The sequence below is a fragment of the Pinus tabuliformis genome, chromosome 6 (assembly GCF_031772625.1).
Source record: "Pinus tabuliformis cultivar Carrire ecotype Pingquan chromosome 6, CPIR1, whole genome shotgun sequence".
Classification (NCBI taxonomy): Eukaryota; Viridiplantae; Streptophyta; class Pinopsida; order Pinales; family Pinaceae; genus Pinus; species Pinus tabuliformis.
The window spans coordinates 1,049,176,925-1,049,198,032 of NC_142292.1; the positions used below are offsets into that span (position 1 = coordinate 1,049,176,925).

General features: G+C 41.2%; 1 pseudogene; it reads right to left on the reverse strand.

Annotated features, from left to right (window-relative positions):
- Positions 1–17,988: 17,988 nt before the first annotated feature.
- LOC149262575 (elongation factor G, chloroplastic pseudogene) lies at positions 17,989–20,883 on the reverse strand (annotated as a pseudogene).
- Between the last annotated feature and the right edge of the window lie 225 nt (positions 20,884–21,108).

The window sequence follows — 21,108 nt, forward strand, 5'->3', positions numbered from 1 at the left end:
TCCTCCTCAACATTTATATTGTAACACTCTAGCACGTAGATCAGTGGTGTCACCCATTTCGACTGAAGCACTTCCATTGGCTCCTGAGGTATTTTGAAGATAGCTACATTCACTTCTTGTAGCGCATCATCAACAGTATCCCACCAACAATCTTCAAACGTGAAGATTAGCAGGAATCCTTCGTGTAATATATCCCATTCGCTTATGCCATGGTAGAGCTCTGTCTTAGTATACCAATTCATGGGTATGACATCCATAGTATGACAAAACAAATGCACCCATTTGGGTTGTGGCTCCTCCCCGTAGACTTTATTCCATTTTGCGAGGTGTGCACGTGGATCATCCCGTCCGTCATACTTATCTTTTAATGCATCTACGGTTTCCCAAATCATAGGTGCATCATCTTTATACATCCATGCCAATCCTTGAAACTTCGTTGATGTGTACCCCAACACCTTGCGGGCGTAGTGCGCAGTGCCCATTTCAGAGCGTCGAAACGTTGTTATTTCGGTACTTCATTTTCAAACCTATTCAGGAAGTCATCCACTGTTGTCAACCCATCATACATGGGGAGATACCTTACCTTTGTTTTCACGCAGCGTAGTGATCTTACCATCATGTTGCAATTGAGCGTGGTTACCTCATGTAACCGGTTCTGCCATCATTCTATTTCCTCATCCGAATCCAATGTGCAGGAGCTTTCATGCTCCCACAAAATCCTGCCATCTGCAATTGATTCACCCAATCCTATTCTCAGGCAGTTATCTTGTAGATACAATCTATATCGTCATCGCTCTCATCGGTGCACACTGGCCCTGTGTAGTGAAATCCTTCTGTAGGGTCTAAAGGTACCACTATGTGCAGTGACTTTTTCTCAAAAATCATTTTGTGCTTCTTTATATTTATCACTCCATTCATATCAGTGGCCCAATCTATTCCTAGTAACGTGGGGTAGGGATTGCTATCATCAATGATCTCTATCACTTAGAAATCTACAAGTGCACTTACACCTTTGATATCTACCATTATTCCCTACATTCTTCTCTTTGGTACAATCTTCTGTTGGTTGGCCATTCGCAATTGAATAGGAGACCATCGCAACGCGGGCTTGCTCGTGCGCTCCCATGTCTACTTTGGTAGAACATTCGCATCTGATCCTGGATCCAAAATCACTTGATCCATTTCATATTCCTCGATTTGTGCAGTCAATCTCATCTCCCTTCCTGTTTATGTTGTGTGCTTTCTAAGCTTTCGGACTACGCGTGGTTCTCCTGACCCAACGCACCTAGTGATGAGTTTCTGCAACCCCTTCACAACCTTGCTGTCGCGCAACAGCTTCATCCATGTCTCCAGAAAGGTAGTAAGCATTGATGGGTCCATCTCTGGTTCTAGTTTGTCTTTACTACCTGAAGTGGAGGCCTCCGTAAAGCTCTTCTTAGCTTCCATTAATGTCTCCTTCGCACGCTCTAAATCAAACTTTGGCTCCTTCAGTGGTGCCTTCCAGACCTAGGCACTTTCTTCTGGTTGGTTACCCTTGTCATCTCCTATTGTGATACTACTTTGGAGCATGATGTTTACATTTGGGTCCTCCTCATGCGACTCAGACCTGATCATTTGTAGGTTCTGAGTTGGGGGAGGCTAGAGTATTCCTTTATCACACAACCTCGCTATCAGTGTAGGGCAGTCCTCTATCTCATGATCAAAATGGGTACAATATAAACATGATTCTCTCATCGGATTTGTACAATCACGGGAATAATGCCCTGGCCCTCCGCAATGGTAACAAATCAGTTGTATGTGACCTCTCCCTGGTCCCATTCCACCTCAACCTTGTCTGTGCCTTGAAATCCAATGAGCGCCATTCCTGCATTTTGATTGAGGGCTCGCGTTTCAGTTTGAACTTTGTAGGCAGGAGTCTGATCCATCATCAGTTCATAACTTCTATAGGTGCGTTCATCATGGCCTATTGATCTGTAGAAATTACAGAACAATTGTTGCGACGTCTTTGTATACTTTTGTAATAAGTGACAGTTATCTGTAGCATGCTTCCCTCCTATCTGACAAATCACGCACCATAATGCAGGTGTTGTGCTTGGTCCTGCTTGTGCCTCTGGTCTCAATGGCATCGGCCCTCCTCCCACTAGGTAGTTCGTGAAGACTGGACAATGGTCCTTCTCATGCCCCTGGCCTTTGCATTTTATGCACCATACCTCCTTGCGCACTTCTGGGTGAGTTATCCTGTCATGTTTAAAAATCTGCATTTCCAGACACAAAATTTTCAGTTGCGCGTGGATTTGTTGGACCCCCAGGCGAAGACCTTATATCGGGGTCTCGTGCAGTCCCATTGCAATCTCCAAAGCTTCAGATTGGGTGGATAACTTCTTCTATGACAACACGGTCCTTAGATGCGGCGTTAGTGATGCTACAAACCATGCACAGTGCTTTCCATCTGTAAAGGTCATGTTGGCTTCTCGAATCATACTATTCAGTCTCTAATCCAGCTTGTAGGGGGTCTGGCTTGGAAGCATCACGATTTCTTTAAACCCGATAATCGACTATGTCTCCAATTTTGGCCTGCTAAATTCCCTATTCAGCATAGCCCGGATATCTGTGATCCCCGCATTTGGATGGTCATTAGAATGCTTAATGTACCATGTCAGTGCACGATCCTACAATGTGGTTACCAATTTTACCTTCTTTATATTGTCATCCATGACTCCTTGTGCTTCCCATATAGATTTTACTATGAACCAAAATTGGTCTGGATCTTCGTTCCCTACTCCTTTGAACACCAAAAATTTTATCGTGCTCGCCATATTGAACTGTGGTGGTGGTGGAGGTGGTGTGGGCGGAGATGGGGGTGAAGATGGTGAAACCGGTGATGGTGGAGGTGGAGGTGTTATGCGCAGAATTCGCTGCCTTATCATACTGATCGCACTTCTTGGTGAAATTTTCACGAGCTCTTCCTCGCTTTCTCACCGAGGCGAAATTAAGGGGCTAGTTTCTATCTCCACGCTACCTTCATTTCTATAGATCCTCCCAATTCGCGTAGCCCCAAACATCAATTTATTCGCATAACCCTCTTTTCACACAGTAGCAATTTAATCCAAGTGTTCAAATATTTAATGTACTTACCTCATGGTCCTGTGAGGAAACTTCGTTCCACCCCAATGTATCTGACTGTTGTGTATACCGAAAATTTGGTGATAAGACCCCCATAATTAGATCGAGGTGATGGTCCACAATGCACACAATCTTATCTTTCGATGCTTCTAGTCTACGCACCAATTCTTGAGTCCACACAATCGGTTTGTCAATCCTACACCTTCCCTGACTATCTGCTAGCTTCGCGATCCACTCATACAACGTAGAGGGGAAGGATGCAAAGAAAATTTTGTGGATTTCTGTATATAAGTAGCACTCTAACCACTGTTCCTTTGATACTCGCAGATTTCTGTTTTTCTGTGCAACAAACTCGTGAATTTTTCTGTCTAGCCACCCTTCAATTTCTTTCTTTGTCAGATTCCAATGACATGACATCAGACATCCCTTATGTAGATCCTGATCTCGGCAACGAAACCATTTGTTGGCTTGTTGGGGCCTGACCCAAGTTCAGAGTTGATTTAGCCAAACAAATCCCGGTACTACTGGCCCTTTCGGCAACATCCTGCGGAGCGCAGATTGAGGTCTCACCCGAAGTGGTATGGGAGTGTGCTAGAACCAGGTTTCTGCACCCTAGAGATGTCTGATGGTTTCAAGTGGTTTGTGGTTCGACCCTGCATGCACGTTGCTACGTGAACTTATTGGGGCCTGACTCAGGTTCAGAGTTGATTTAGCCAAACAAATCCCGATACTACTAGCCCTTTCAGCAACAGCGTTTACATCGTGGACTGAGGTCTCACCCGAAGTAGTATGGGAGTGTGCTAGAACTAGGTTTCTGCACCCTAGAGATGTCTGATGGTTTCAAGTGGTTCGTGGTTCGACCCTGCACGCACGTCACTATGGGCACTTCCCGTCCCTCACGGCCTGAGATGTTGCCTTTGCACAGCCCTACTTGGGGGCCGAACACTGTTATTACCCAATGTCGTACTAGTATTCCACGGTTAGTTGATTAACTTAGCTTATTTGCATGTGTAAAGCATACTTAGCAATATAATTCATTCATATAAGTATGCGCAGTAAATAAACAGTATAATTGCAGTTCATATCAATAGACAATAAGCCAAGAATAGATACATGGATTTAAGATAAACCTCCTCTTTATTATTATCTTTCTTTGGTTATAGACTCAACTCTGCCCTGCACACATAGCTGTAGGGGTCCACGCACTTAGTTGCAGACAACTAGGTCTCTGCACACTCAGCTGCAAAGCCTTCTCCTACCCTACGACCCAAGACACACTTTACACTTGATCTGTACTTCTACTTTTGTATCTCATGCTTCCTTAGATGTCTCATTACCACTTAGGGCCTTGCTTTATTTATACAATCCTGTGGTCTGCAGACCATGGGTAGGCTAACATTATATTACAATATTAGGGCAGACAACCCTATGACTCTAACATACTTCTACGCCTGCAATTCGTGGAGCTTTACAACCATATTAGATCAAAACTTGGGCCTTGAGCCCCAAAACATGTTGTTAGGGTGTTCCATGCCCAACAGCTGGAACTGAAAAAAACCAATTTTGAAGAAATATCTTTCATCTGAGTATTATTGTTAATTATGTTTATGTTATGTTCTATCACTCAATAATATGTTTTCTATGGAATAATGTATAAAGACTTTGTGAATCTATTAGATCTATAATATTTAAGGATGAAGTAAGTGATTATCTATTTTCATGAAGATAAATGTTTAATCTTCTATGACTTCTGATGAATTGGATAGATCTGCACGAAGAAATATCTAAGGTTATTAATTAGTGCAAGAAAGTAGATAGACTGCTTCCTTAGGGCCTATAAAGTCTTATTGTAGACCTTCACAAAGGTCTAGGAGACATTTCTTAAAGTTACAGTAGCAGACCATAGAAGGATACTGATCTACACGAGGGAAGATCTGAGTTGAAAGGCCTTCAAACCACTTATCACACATTCTCTAGATGCAAAAACGTAGTTCTAGCATCCCCTAATACTACTTCGGGTGAGACTACAGCCTGCGCTATGCAAGTTGTTGCTGAAAGGGCCAACAATTAGGGTTTTGTTGGTTGGCATGAACAACTTTGAAATTGGGTCAAGCTGCCTTAAGCCAACAAACTCCAAGCCCTCTAACTTGAACTTACTGAGCTAACTGAGTGACAAGAGCCATGTCACACAATTTAACTACCTCCAAGTTGTCTGATGATTAAGAAATTCCAATTTTCTTAATTTGACCAAGGAAAAGTTAAATTGAGTCTTTCTTGCTACACTTCTCAACACTCCCTTTTAGCAAGAAAGAGATTATAAACAACCCCTATATTACACATGTGGAATTCAAACTTCCCTCTTGACAAATCGTTTAGCAAGATGTCAACATCTTGTTCCTCTGTCAGAATGTACTGTAGCAACATTATCCACCTTGGCACATAGTACCATAAATTATGATATTGGATATATGTATACTTGGATTGATCGTGAAATACCAAATTCTTAAGGAGCTTAATGCAACTATAGCTATCACAATAGATCATAGTTGGATCCATCATCTGACCAAACAGTCCCCCAAGTATCTTTCTCATCCAGATCACCTCACATGTTGCTTGACCTCCAACCATTTATTAAGCTTCTACCGAGTTACATGACACAAATTTCTGCTTCCTATTGTTCTAGAAAAACACTTTGAACCCAAAAGTAAAATTCCACCTAATGTACTCTTTCGGTCAGATGGACTCCCTACCCAATCTTTATATATGAAGCGAAACAACTTCACTCCCTCTGGTCGTATGTACCATAATCCACACTGATTAAGGGCCTCTACGGTACCGAAAAACATGCTTTGTTTCCTTCCAATACAATTTGGTCAGCCTAACCATATCTTAGCTCAGTTAGTTGACTGTGTAACACATATATGGTTGTGTGTTCACAAGATGCATCAGTGAACCCACTAGCTGCAAGTAAATGTTTGCATCAACCTCTTCACGTGAAGTGGCATTCTCCTTCCTCTAGTTGGTCTCTAGAGGTGTCTCCATAGGCCTACAACTCTCCATGCAAAATATTTGCAGTATCTCAGTGCCATACTTGCCTTGAGACACAAATAATTCCCCATCACCTTGCCATACTTCCAGCCCGAGGAAGTAGTGCATGAGACCCATGTATTTCATGTCAAATTCCCTTGCAAGGTCCATGGAAGAGCTAATCAGTTGCTCATCACCCCTCAATATTAAATTATCAACATATAAAACAATGATAAGAAATTTACCTTCTACCAAATTATGATAGAGGTTTGCATCTCCTTTACTTTTTGTGAAGCCCAATCGAGTGAGATAACTATCAATCAGAGTGTATTAAGCTTGGGGGGCTTTTTTGAGACAGTGCAATGCTCGCCTAATTCTACACACATGAGACTCCCGATAAAATTCCTCAAAACCTTTTGGTTGCTCTATGTACACTCCCCACTCAGTAACACCATTGAGAAATGTTATATTTACATACATCTTGTGGATCTTCCACCCCATTTTCACATCTAGTGCAAGAATTGATCTAATGGATGAATACCTTGCTACAGGAGCAAAGTTTTCCTCATAGTCAATTCCCTCAACTTGATAGAATCCTTTGGCCACAACTCTAGCCTTATGTGTCTCTATGCTTCCATGTATTGCATGCTTAACATTTTGTTGTAGCGGCTACAACCACCCTCCAAAATTTTGCCTTAGCTTCATTTTGGAGCCTCCCTACCAATCATCCTTAGTAGCATGTCTTGCACTATCAAGTACATAGGCTTCAGTTGAGTTTCAATGGCCTGTCGGCCTGTGCATGTCAACTTGTTTCTCTCCCTCTCGTAGGTCGGCATTCCGTACTTAGACCATTTGGTGGCTGAGACACTCCCCTAGAAAATTACACAATTCTAAAGGGGAACCATCCTTCACTCCAGAAACTGCGAAAATAAGCTAGGCAGCTTGTTGGGCTCCAAAATTGGACATAACAGTTAGGCAGTCCTCTTTCAGAAAACTATGTAATCTTACCTGACACTAGGTGTTAGCCCATAAATTATGTAATTCTAGGAGGTAGTGACCTGCTTAGCCCAGAAATTGTGTAATGCCTAACAGGCAGCCATCTCTTCTTAGCCTATAAATTGCGCAAATCTACTGGGCAGCCTGCTAAGCTCCAAAATTGCACAGAATAGTCAAATAGGTTTCCTTGGGAAAACTGTGCAATCTAACCCAGCACTGCACCGCAGCCCAAAAATTGCACAATTCTAGGATATAGTCACCTGATGACCCCAGAAATTGTGTAGTCCCTCAAGGACAACCAACCCAGCTCAGCCCAGAAACTGTGAAAATTTGTATCCCAGGCTCATAGACTGATGCATGTGCCTTCAGATTAACCAGTTCCCTTCAGGACCAAGAAAAACTGATTTGCATGCATGGGTTTCTCTTCCCGAACTAGAAAAACAAAGCATGCGAAGGCATCCCTAGATCTGAAGGATCTATTTTTAGTAGTTGGAGGTTACATGCATATATCGTTTTAGAAACCTCTCACCAAGTGTCGTTGTTTCCTCGATTTGTGGCATGAACGTCATAACCTCGATCTTATCAAGACTTATGAATAGGATGCCATAGAGCTCATTCCTCAAATCGATCTTGTAGTTCTGACATCCGACATCGCATCTAGGAGTCCTTGGGACTTTCAAATTAGCTGTTTCAGGGTAAGTCTGCTTCTCATGTCTTGCGTTGAATTTCTATCACTTTTTGTGTTTTGCTTTGTGTAAGTGTTGTCTGCTTGATTTCAATGAGCACTTGTTTTTGTTTTATTGTATGCTAGCCTGTAGACGCATCGTTTCAGTTTTCATTTGCATCTCCATGTTGTTGCATGCATAACATTGTTTTTCACCGATGATCATTGTTCCGACGACATGCTTCACACACATGCATGCTTTCCCGTTTTCTGAATCCTACACTTACTATTTTCAATCATGATCATTCACTCTTGTTTACACTCAGTGTTGGGCATGGGATCCCCCACAACAAGTTTTGGGGCTTAAAGCCCGAGTTTTGGACAATTATATTGTAATACTCCACAAAGTGCAAGCGCAGAGCACAAAAGTCTAGGATGAGTCATAGGGTTGTCTGCCCTAAGAATTGTAAAATAATGTAAGGTTGTTTCGGCCTACCCATGGTCTGTGGACCATGGGATTATATAAATAGAGTGAGGCTCTAAGTGTAAAGAAAGTTTTTGGCAAGCAAGTAATATATAGATGCGAAGGCATGGTTAGAGCATATGGGGAAAGTTGAAGTGTATTGGGTCGTAGTAGTAGGAAGAGGCTCTACAGCTCAATGTGTAGAGGCCTAGTAGAGTCTGTAGCTAATTGCGTGGACCCCTATAGCTGAGTGCACAGGGCAGAGTAGGGTCTGTATTTGGAACTGAAAGTTAATGAAGAAGACTATTCTATGCATCTTTTCTTGAACCCTTATTTTGATGTTATACCTTGTTGTTACTCTATTTATTTACTGCGTGCACTGGATGAATACTCGTACGAATGCTTGTATGTAAATTTAATCTAATTAATCAGCTAATGGATACTATTTAAGGAAGACTTGGGTAAACAACATGCGTCGCGTTACGACTAGAACTGCGCGAAGATAGTATCACAGTGTGTGGGGTGCCCGTAGGTGCACGTAGTGCAGTAAGTGCCATGGTTGGACCACGTACCAACCACCACATATTAGACATCCCCAGGGTGTGGAAACGTGGTTCTAGCACCCTCCCATACTACTTCAGGTGAGACCTCAGTCCGCGCTGCACGACCTGTTACCGGAAGGGCCAGTAGTACCGGGATTTGCTTGGCTAAATCACTTCTGAACCTGGGTCAGGCCCCATTAAGCCAACAAATGGTTCCGTTGCTGGGACCGAGATCTACATAAGGGATGTTTGATGTCATGCCACTAGAACCCAACAAAGAAGGAAATTGAATAGTGGTTGTATAAGAAGATTCACGAATTTGTGACATAAGAAAACAAAACCCCACAAGTATCTGAGAAAAGGTGGTTGGAGCGCTACGTGTATACATAAATCCACAAGATTTTCTTTGCTTCCTTTCCATCTGAGCTGTATGAGTGGATCGGGAGGTTAGCCGATAGCTAGGGAAGGTGTAGGCTCAACCAACCAATAGTGTGGACTCCTGAGCTAGTGTGCAGACTAGAAGCCTCAGAGGATAAGATAGCGTGAGCTGTGGACCACTGGTTCGACCAAATAATAGGAGGATTTATTACTGAGTTTGCGGTGTACATGACCGTTAGTTACACCGAGGCAAAGTGACGTTTTCTCAGGGGACCGCGAGGTAAGTATATTAAATTTTTGAACACTTGGATTAAGAGGTTGTTATGTGAAAAGCAGGTTATGAGAATAAATTAATGTTTGGGAATATGCGGAGTGGAAAGATCTACAGAAGCGGAAGTAGTGAAGAAGTAGAAAACAATCCCTTAATTTCAACCTCATGGGAAAGCAAGGATGAGCTCACGAAGGTTTCTCCGAGAAGCGTGGTCTGTTTGATAAGGCAACAGACTCTGCGGTTACCACCTCCACCCACACCACCACCCGCTTCACCTCCCTCACCTCCATCTCCACCCACACCACCTCCACCACCTCCATAGTTCAGTATGGAGAGCACGATCAAACTACCAGTGTTCAGAGGAATAGGGAATGAGGATCCAGACCAATTCTGGTTCATGGTAAGAGCAATATGGGAAGCACAAGGTGTCATGGATGACAATATTAAGAAGGCTACTTTGGTGGGCACACTGCAGTATCGCGCATTAACGTGGCACATCAAGCACTCTAACGACCACCAAAACGCAGGGATAACAGAGATCCAAAATTCTTTGAATAGAGAATTTAGCAGGTTTAAAGAGATTGTGATGCTTCTAGGGGAGACTCCCTGGGATCTAGACCAAAGGCTAACGAGTACGATCCGTGAGGCCAATATGACACTAACGGATGCACAACATCACGCATGGTTTGTAGCATCTTTGACACCACACTTGAGGACAATCTTGTCAAAATATAAACTTTCTACCCAGGCCAAAGCATTGGTGATCTGAAAATGTGGCACTAAGGCTTATTTTCTACTTACAAGAACCTCTCCCACTTCCAAAGCTTAAATATTTCAAAGACCTTATGCAGAATTAAAAACTGCTTGAAAGTAGGTGTATGCTTGTGTTTGTTTTTAACTGTTAATGTGCTTTAAGTTTATTTGCTTGAACTAATATAAAAACATATAACAACAAATAAAGCAGCAATGAAATGCAGCAACAAGCAATCACACATAACAACAATATAATATGGAGTTCAGCCAAAACTCTTGGGCTACGTCTCCTTGAGCTCTAGTCAACTCGACTAGGCTTTCTGGGATTATGGCATAAGTTATTTTACAAGCTCCATGCTCAACTCCATTGGTTTACACTGAACTGATGGGTTTATAATGCCATCTTACCCCTATGGTAGTCCTCACTCTGCAGACAGATCTAGGGTTCTCTGGACTTGACTCCTTCAATCAACACTCTGGGCGATCTTGCCCTAGCTTGCACCAACTCCCTCAAAGTCCTCTTAACTATCTATGGAATTCCTTCTTCTATCTTTAACACACTTTGGACACTAGCAATAGCTTGATCATTTTGATCCTTTGTTGTTCTGCAGCTTCACTCCGACTCCATGGCTCTTAGAAGTCTGTTGTGAGCTCTTTGGCTCTAGCTCTGGCTCTGGCTCTGGCTCTTAGCTCTGGCTCTTGGCTCTGGATCTAGCTCTTGGCTCTTGCTCTAGCTCTCTATCTTTGGCTATAGCTCTTGGCTCTAGCTCTGGCTCTGGCTCTCTCTAAGCTTCTCTCGGCCTCTACGTGCATCTGTAGTTTGCTCGACCTCCAAGTGACTCTCGGCAACCTTCAGCTACCTTCGTTGTTTGTGCTCTCTGTGTATTTGTGTGGCATCAGTTAAAGTCCTCCATCATGGAAAACCCAACTATTTCACCACAAGAATCTGTTTATAATGGAAAGGAACCATCGGCGTGGGAAACCTGATCATTTTTCCTTCCTTTAGCTGAAATAGCCAAATAACTTAAATACACAGGAAAACACATGAAAACACACCATGGGCCTTTATCCTAGACTTCAAATATTATAGAATCACATCTATAAACCCATCGGGTCCGCCATTCTATCGCAAATCACTATCGCATGGCATAGTGGCCAAAAAAACCCAATACACGGATAATACACAGAAAATCAAAAAATCTAGATTTCAAAACTTATGAAACCGCATCCATAATTCTTATCGGGTCCGCCTTTTATCGACATATCGCAAGTCGCAATCGCAATGTGCATTGGCCCTAGTATCAGGGGTTTGCCAATCACCGACCGTCGATATCGCCGATCGGCCCATTGAAAATCGACATATCGCATATCACTATCGCAACGGCCCTGGGGGTCTTCCCTTTGGTCATGCCGATCACTGATCCGCCGATTAGAACTTGACCATTGATCCATGACCTCTAATATGACAGTTGACAATCCATTTTAGGTGCATAAATTACACGGGGATTAACCCCCCGAAAAAGTGGTTTCTTCTCTCCTCCACTGTGCCACGTATTAGTCAATGTATGGATTCAAGCGGAGCCTGTCCAATATCACTTACTGCGCGAAGCCTACCCGAAATACCGCTTACTACCCTTCCTTTCGGAACTCAAAAGGTTCACTTGTTTGATTTATAAATTTGTCGAGTCTATTGAAGGCCTTTGCGCCTTTTTTAAGTCCTTCAGCCTTGGTTTATTGTGATGCGATAAAGGAATGTGATGTGATGGACTATAAGGGATTTTGTGTTTAAAAACACATTTTCACTTAAGTCCCATTTATATAAGAATTTGCCTAGTTTTCAAAGGACAAAGGGAAACTTCTTCTTACGATAACTTCTTCATCAGAAGTCCATTTTAGCCCATTCAAATTGCAGAAGATTTAGAATGAAAATATCTACACAATGGGACTATTTCCAAGAGCACCCTTGGACTTTCATTTTCCTCTGTGAGGAAAACTTTAGACTTAGAAGTCTATCCAAGATCCATTTTGGATCACACCTTCCCACTAAAAGAAATTTTGGTCTCCAAAACACTGACGTACTAATCTTAACGGTAAATGAGAGTAACAACACCCTCTTCTTTCAGTCTCCAAACACTTTGCTTACATAGTGCCTCTGAACAAAAGAGTTTGACCACTGTCCTTCCTGGATGTGCTGGTCCTCTTGGGAAGAATTGTTTTCCTCCTTGACTTCATGCAGAATTCTTGCTGAGATGGTCACAGAAGATAGTTTGAACTTCTCTTCCTTGACCATTGATCCAAGGTGTCTCAAAAAAATGTGAAGTTACATCTGCTTCACAAAAATTTACATTTGTACCTGTTTAACAAGCTGTCAACAACAATTGTTAACAACAAAAGAAATACAAACAACAATTGGATGGTCTAAACTCCTGCTTCAACAAAAAGAAATAGATTTTCACATCTTGTGAATATCTCCATCTCTTATATCTACATACAAATGATGGACTAAATAACAAGCCCACAAAACATGTCGTTAAAACAAATGACCCTTCAAGTCAAGCATGTAGGAAAAGATTTCAAGGATTCTTTTTGAAAGATGAAACACTTCATCATTATCTCCATCTTGGAGACTAAATAAACTTTCCTCAAGTCAATATTAAATTACATGCATTCCAAAGCAATTAACCATTCAAGTTAATTACACATACATGTTCAAATACAAGGAAATCATCAACATCCCTGTGTTCATGCATCTCAAGCTTATGCATGCATTTCATCCTTAAAATTTCGCTTAAGCACACTATACTTTCAAAGATGAAATGAACATAATGTTGCAGCAATAAAGTGAGTCTCCTACTCAACTTTTCCATTGACCTTCTTCGTAAAATCCTGCAACTTGCATTCCATTAACAAAGAAATGAAAATAGATGCATCAATAGACATGCAATCTTAATTGGATAAGAACTCTAACCATTTCTTACCAATCCATTTCAAAGGTGCTACCTTTGTCTGCACATCAACATCAACATGTGAATCATCCTAAAACACACCAATCATGGAAACTTCCTTTCCATTTCTGCCATCTTCTCTTTCCACTTTCTTCAGCTTTTGTGGAAGCATTTTTGGATTCAGATTCCAACATCTTTCAGCAAGATTCCCTTGCTTATGGTAGTAAGTGCAACATATGTGCATCCTCTTGACATCATGATTTGCCTTGTCCAATGGACCTTTGGATTCTTGCTTCCTTTCCTTCAAAAGGTTCTTGTATGTGGCCATTCTCTTCCAACATCTAGAAACATTATGGTTATCCAAACCACAAAAGGAAAATGTAATTATTTTCTCATATCTATGTGTAAATTTACCATGCTGAACATAATAAAAAGAATATGGTTAGAACCATATTTATACCTTTCTCTTTCACCTTTATTGCCTTCATGAGGAGGTGAATCAAATGAAGAAGTGGCTCCCTTTGGAACACCATCAATCTCTCCAAGGTTGTTAGAGTTTCTGCAACTCTCTAGTTCAAGTGTGTGCTTCTGAACACCTGCATCCTGCAAATGATGTTTCAAGCTATTGCATTCCTCGTTAATACAATCTTCACACTCTTGAGGTCAAAAACCTAAAATGAAACTCCTTCTTGGAACTGTTTCAATGGCCTTCATGGAAGCTTTGGAACTCTCTCCATAAGACTGTCCATAACCAAGACCCAAATACTTAGGCCTTTCCTCAACCATTATTGGTTCAACAATACCTTGTGCATGTTTACGCAAGCCTTTTTCTTCATAGCCCATCTTGGACATTAGCTTGGAACCTATGCCTCCCGTATGCTTTTCAAAAGAACCAATATAAGCATTCTTAGAAGAATTTGAAGACAAACAGGAACTACTTACCTCTTCTTCAAGTTGATACTTGACTAAGGATTATTTGGAAACAAAGAGCTGTGTGTCCAACTCATGCATCCTTTCCAGGTTCATATTTGCAATATGAACTTGCCTCTCCATTTCCTGCAATTTTTCAAAAAGCAATTGCTTCTCTTCCGCCACGAAATTCAACTGCTCTCTAAGTATGCTTCTCTTCCTTCCATCCTCATAAATTTCTCTTACCATATCCATCATGGTGGGCAGGTCTTGCTTCATGTCTTCATTAAAGAATCTTGTGAAGAAAGAATAATTTGAGGATTCACTTGTAGAAGTTTTCATTATGCAAAGAACTTCAAACAAGATTAATAAAGAGCTTATTTAGCAACCTTTTGCAACAAACCTCTTGTGCTTCAAGGATTGCCTTGAGGTCCTTTGGGATAATAAGAATGCCTTCAACCCTTCTTCCTTCTTGTCCTTCTTGGACTGAGCTATCAATAGCTTTCCCTTCACCTCTGCAAACTCACACAATATTCAGTCTGCAACAAGCATGCAATCAATTAGACAATTAATCCTTGACTGCCCTAACACCTTTCAGACAAGCAATCTTTGCTCTATGAATCAAGCATTTTGCTTCATGATACCACTTGCTCTGGTATAACCAGCTTTGATATCACCCTCTTTAAGGTGGGGTTAGCCAATCTTAGGCTCCGATACAACCTGATCTAAAAATGGGGCACTAAAGGCTTCTTGTCTGCTTACAAGAACATCTCCCACTTCCAAAGCTTAAATATTTCCAAGACCTTATGATTAACCAATTGCGGAATTAAAAACTGCTTGAAAGTATGTGTATGCTTGTGTTTGTTTTTAACTGTTAATGTTTTTTAATTTTATTTTCTTGAACTGATATAAAAACATATAACAACAAATAAAGTAGCAATGCAATGCAGCAACAGGAAATCACACATAACAACAATAGAATATGGAGTTCACCCAGAACTCTTGGGCTACGTCTCCTTGAGCTCTAGTCAACTCGATTAGGCTCTCGGGAATTATGACATAAGTTCTTTTACAATCTCCATGCTCAAATCCATTGGTTTACACTGAACCTATGGGTTTAGAATGCCATCTTACCCCTCTAGCAGTCCTCACTCTGCAGACAGATGTAGGCTTCTCTAGAATTTACTCCTTCAATCAATGCTCTGAGCGGTCTTGCTCTAGCTTGCACCAACCCCCTCAGAATCCTCTTAACTATATCTAGAATGCCTTCTTCTATGTTCAATACACTCTAGACACTAGCAGCAGCTTGATCATTTTGACCCTTTTCGGTTCTGCAGCTTCACTACGGCTCCATGGTTCTTAGAAGTCTATTGTGAGATCTCTAGCTCTGGCTCTGGCTCTGGCTCTTACCTCTGGCTCTAGCTCTCTAGCTCTAGCTCTGGCTCTTGGCTCTAGCTCGCTCTGAGCTTCTCTCAGCCTTTGCGTGCCTCTATAGTTTTCTCGAACTCCAAGCGACTTTCAGCAACCTTCAGCTAACTTCAGCATTTGTGCTCTCTATGTATTTGTGTGATGTTGGTTACAGTGCTCCATCATGGAAAACCTGACTGTTTCACCACAAGAATCCGTTTACAATGGAAACGAACCATCGGCATGGGAAACTCGACCACTTTTCCTTCCCCTGGTAGAAATAGCCAAATAATGGAAATACACAGGAAAACACACACAAACACATCATGGGCCTTTATCCCAGACTTAAAATATTATAGAATCACATCTATCAACCCATCGGGTCCGCCATTCTATCGCAAATTGCTATCACATGGCGTAGTGGCCAAAAAACCCAATACACAGATAATACACAGCAAATCTGAAAATCTGGATTTCAAAACTTATGAAATCGTGTCCATTATTCTTATCAGGTCTGCCTTTTATGGGCATATCGCAAGTCAAGATCGCAATGTGCATTGGCCCTGGTATCAGGGGTTCACTGATTTCCGATCGTTGATATCACCAATCGGCCCATCAGAACATCATCATATCACATATCGCTATTGCAACGGCCCCAGGGGTCTTCCCTTTGGTCATGTTGATCGTCGATCCACCAATCAGATCGTGACCGTTTATCCGTGACCTCTAATCTGATGGTTAACAGTCCATTTCGGGCGCATAACTTACACGAGGATTAAAAGCCCGAAAAAACAGTTTCCTCTCTCCTTCGTCATGCCATGCGTCAGTCAATGTATGGATTTGGGCGGAGCCCATCCAATATCACTTACTGCTCGAAACCCGCCTGAAATACTACTTATTGCCCTTCCTTTTGGAACTCAAAACGTTCACTTGTTTGATTTATAAATTCTTCGGGTCCGCTGAAGGCCTTTGTGACTTTTTTAAGTCCTTCAGCCTTAGTTTATTGTGATGCGATGGACTCTAAGGGATTTTATGTTTAAAAACACATTTTCCCTTAAGTCCAATTTATATAAGAATTTTCCTCATTTTCAAAGGACAAAAGCAAACTTCTTTTTGTGATAACTTCTTCATCCGAAGTCCATTTTACCCCATTCAAATTGCAGTAGATTTAGAATGAAAAGATCTACGCAATGGGACTATTTCCAAGGGCATCCTTTGACTTTAATTTTCCTCTGTGAGGAACACTTTAGACTTAGAAGTCTATCCAAGATCCATTTTGGATCACACCTTCCCACTAAAAGAACTTTTGGTATCCAAAAGACTGACATACTGATCCGAATAATAAATGAGAGTAACAACACCCTCTTCTTTCAGTCTCCATACACTTGCCTTGCATAATGCCTCTGAACCAAAGCCTTTGACAACTCTCCTTCTTGGATGTGCTGGTCCTCTTGGGAAGAACTATTTTCCTCCTTAAGTTCATGCAGAATTCCTACTGAGATGGTCATAGAAGGTAGTTTGAACATCTCTTCCTTGATCATTGATCCAAGGTGTCTCAAACAAATGTGAAGTTACATCTTCTTCACAAAAATTCACATTTGTACCTATTTGACAAGCTGTCAACAACAACTGTTAACAACAACAGAAATACAGACAACAACTGGATGGCCTAAACTCCTGCGACAAAAAAAGAAACAAATTTTCACATCTTTTGAATACCTACATGTCTTACATCTGTATACAAATGATGGACTAGATAACAAGCCCACAAGTCATGCCTTTAAAACAAATGACCCTTCAAGTTAAGCATGTAGGAAAAGATCTCAAGGATTCTTTTCAAAAGATGAAACACTTCATCATTATCTCTGTTAGTACTCGAATCTGCCTCAAGCTGAAGAAGGAAAAACTCGAGGCAACATCAAACCAAGCTCAGCCTCATAGCTAGCCCTACGAGGGCAGTAGAGGGCTCCCTCTAGTTAATCTCGATAAAATGAGCAATCGGGTGCGAGATGACTAAAAATGGGAACTGAGTTTAGGCTAGTAAATGGATAGGGAAGGGGTAATTTGATAAATTACTGGATTTTCTGGGCAGCATGGGATCGAGAATAGCATGAGCAGGGAAATTAAATCTGAGACACAGATTATCTCAGGAGGCAAGACAGGTAATAAATTTAGCATTCAATTTTGACATTGTATGGAATGAAAAGAACGCTGAGAGGTTGACAAGGGCAATAGATGAATCGTTATCAAACAGAAGAAAACACAAAACATGAATACCTTCCCTACAAATCTATTTCATAAATTCTTATTTCCCCAGAGCTTTATCATAGCGAATTCCATTCCACGGTATCAAATAGCAAGGGTCAGCAAAAATCCAATCTTTTATGTCGAATCTACCTTTGATAGCATTAAGAGCATCAATATCTTGAGAATATGCTGGGTAGTCTGATTGAAGTCGCTTGTAATACTCGAAAGCGTTGATTATAGGAGGAAAAGTAAACTCACTTCCCTCAATCAAAGTAAAAACAACATTTGATGTAGCACCGGAGTGGATTAGAAAGTCTTGAGCAGAATAATTTCACACCGAAGTAATGGTTTCGGACACCTTTACACCATCTATCTCGACAAAAATGATCTCGATTAGCCTCGACCTTGAATTCTCTCTTCAAATGGTCAACAATGATTTCAAGATGCAACTCCCCCATACCTTCAATAACAGTTTGATTGCTCCCTTCATCTCTTGAGAAGTGAAAAGAAGGATCTTCCTGAGCAAGCTTGACAAGACCCATAGACATCTTGTCCACATCAGCTTTTGTTTTTGGTTCAATTGCGACTTTAATAACAGGTTCAGGAAAGTCCATTCTCTCCAGCACAACTGGCTTATCAGGATCACAAAGAGTCCCTCCTATTATTGTATCTTTCAAACCAGCAAGTGCCACTATATCCCCTGTCACAGCAATCTTGACATCATCTCGACTAATTGCATGCATTCGTAATAAATGCCCAATTCTTTCTTTCTTCCATTTGTTGGAATTAAGTACATATGGTCCAGTTGTGAGGACGCCAGAGCAAACTCGGACAAATGTAAGAGATCCTACAAAGGGATCTGTCATAATTTTAAAAGCACGTCCGGCAAATGGTTCATCATCATTAGCACGCATTTCTAGGGTTACTTCTGGATCATCAACATCTGTTCCCTTCACTGGTGGCAAGTCAACAGGGGAAGGAAAATAATCCACAACAACATCCAATAAAGGTTGCACACCCTTGTTCTTAAATGCTGATCCACAAAGAACGAGAACAAAACTGATAGATATGGTGCCCTTTCTGATCAATCTCTTGATTGTTTTCTCGTCGGGTTCCTCTCCCTCGAGATATTTCTCCATTGCATCATCGTCAAGTTCTACTATGGTTTCAATCATTTGATTCCTATATTCTGTGGCTAAATCCAGAAGGTCTGCTGGAATATCCTCATAGCTAAACTTCGCACCCAATTCCTCTCCAGACCACAACACAGCCTTCGTTTTCACCAAATCAATAAGTCCCTGAAAATGTTCCTCAGCCCCAATGGGGATTTGCAGAACAAGAGGTTTTTCCCCTAGGTTTGTTACTATCATGTCCCTTGTCCTGAAAAAGTTTGCTCCAAGTCGATCCATTTTGTTAACAAAACAAATTCTTGGAACACCATACCTATCTGCTTGTCTCCATACAGTCTCTAACTGCAGCTAAACACCAGCAACACTGTCAAATAGACAGATAGAAAGCGAAATCCAACTCGGAGAAGATTTGGCAGAAAATTCACGTTACAGGCTTATGCGCCGTGTGCTCTGCCCAGTGCGTCGTGCCAGTGGTATTTTTGCACTGTGGCCGGGCTCCCAGTGCGCCGCGCCTCCTTGTGTGTGCCCTGCGCACTGACAAAGTCGCCCAGACTGTCCTTCTAAAACGCATTTCCGTCCCTCCATACTTCAAACTCGACTTTCACTTGGATTTTCTAAATACTCTTGATGCAAATGAATGAATGGCTTTAAGAAATATCTTATATAGACATGGTTTAATCTTTGTTTCTTCAAAACCCATTGTTTACGTTGCAGAACTTGGCCCTTTGACAACTTTGATACAAACTCTGTTTTACGATTTTTTCATTTTTGATTTTTTTTTTTTTATAATGAGACTCTTTGTCTGCTTGTAGGGATGTTTAGCATGAAGTTTGGCAAGGTGACTAGAGCCTGCAAAACCATTTCACATGTGCCTTCCATCCCTGAAATTCCCATGCTGATATTGCTATTGTTGAAATGCATTTGAATATCTTCTTTGCTGCCACAGAAAGCTTAAACAACGTTGGACAATTTAAGAGGAGGAATAAAATGTGAACTGCCTGCAACTATACATTTGCACCAACTTTCTTCCGTAAAATTTCAGAAAAGCTTCTGTAAAATAGTATTTGACCAAAATGTTCTCGTTCTATGCCTGGGTAACTCTTCCTTACAATTAAATTCATTGTAGAAATGACTTTCAATTTTATGCTCCTGCTTGGATTATCCAACATTATTTGATGAAGCTTTCTGAAGAGTGTAATCCACATTGCAAAATGAGGGTTGAGGCTGTGCATGCAGAGTTGTAGAACTGAAAAATTACATATTTATTACAACAAACAATTTTAATGATTTCTTCTTCAAAACAGGGTTTTGAAGAAGAAACATTCTCAGCTTTATTGGTGATGAAATTTGTGAAGTGAAAACTTATTAGGAATGCCCCTTTTGGCATTGTTGGACACGGTTGAAGACCAAATCAACTAACCCTAGACCTAGGAGCTAAATGACTCTTTGTTGACTAAAATGGCATTTGATGACTGCAAATGATGAGAAATGAACCTTGGTGAATTTCACTTTGACAGATGGATGACAAGACTGAGTCTAACATTGGATCCAATTGGGATGGCAACTCCAACTCCTTGCAAGTGCCAAGAACTGCAGATCTTTGGGTGAGCAGACAGTGCCTTCGTCCATTGGGCAATGGAGTCATTATTTTGACAAACCACACAAGACTCTGACTCATTTATTGAATGAAACTGGACTCAAACCGACTCAATTGTAAATCTGAAATGACTGAAAAACTGACTCGACAAACTGTACTTAAAAACACTAAGACCTGAACTTAAAACTTAAAGCTGGGTGGCAATACCTGGCCACCCGTGTTTCTTACAAGGCAAGATGGGATCAAACTATGTCAAAATGCCAATGTAACCAATCAACCAAATGCCTTCTTGCTTGATTCTCCTGATCAGATCTCCGGGTCAACAATAGATACTTGTAACTGGGCATCCCAAAAGCTAATTGATGATGATCTCCTTCCTCACCGAATACTGCAACAATCACCTTCATTCCTGGCTGCAACAGATTTGCCATTGGATCATGAAAAACATGAAGATTTGCTATTTCCACCTCCTACTGAAGAAACAAGGTGTCCTTTGCTTCAAATTATGATCTTCCTTCATCATGTACTTCAGTGAAAGTATGCTCATGAGCTTTAAAAAATTCTGAATAGGTAGATGAGCAAATATCTTCTTGGAAAAACATTTTAACACATGAAACATATGAAGAAGAATCTGAGCGGAAATCCTGAATTTTTTG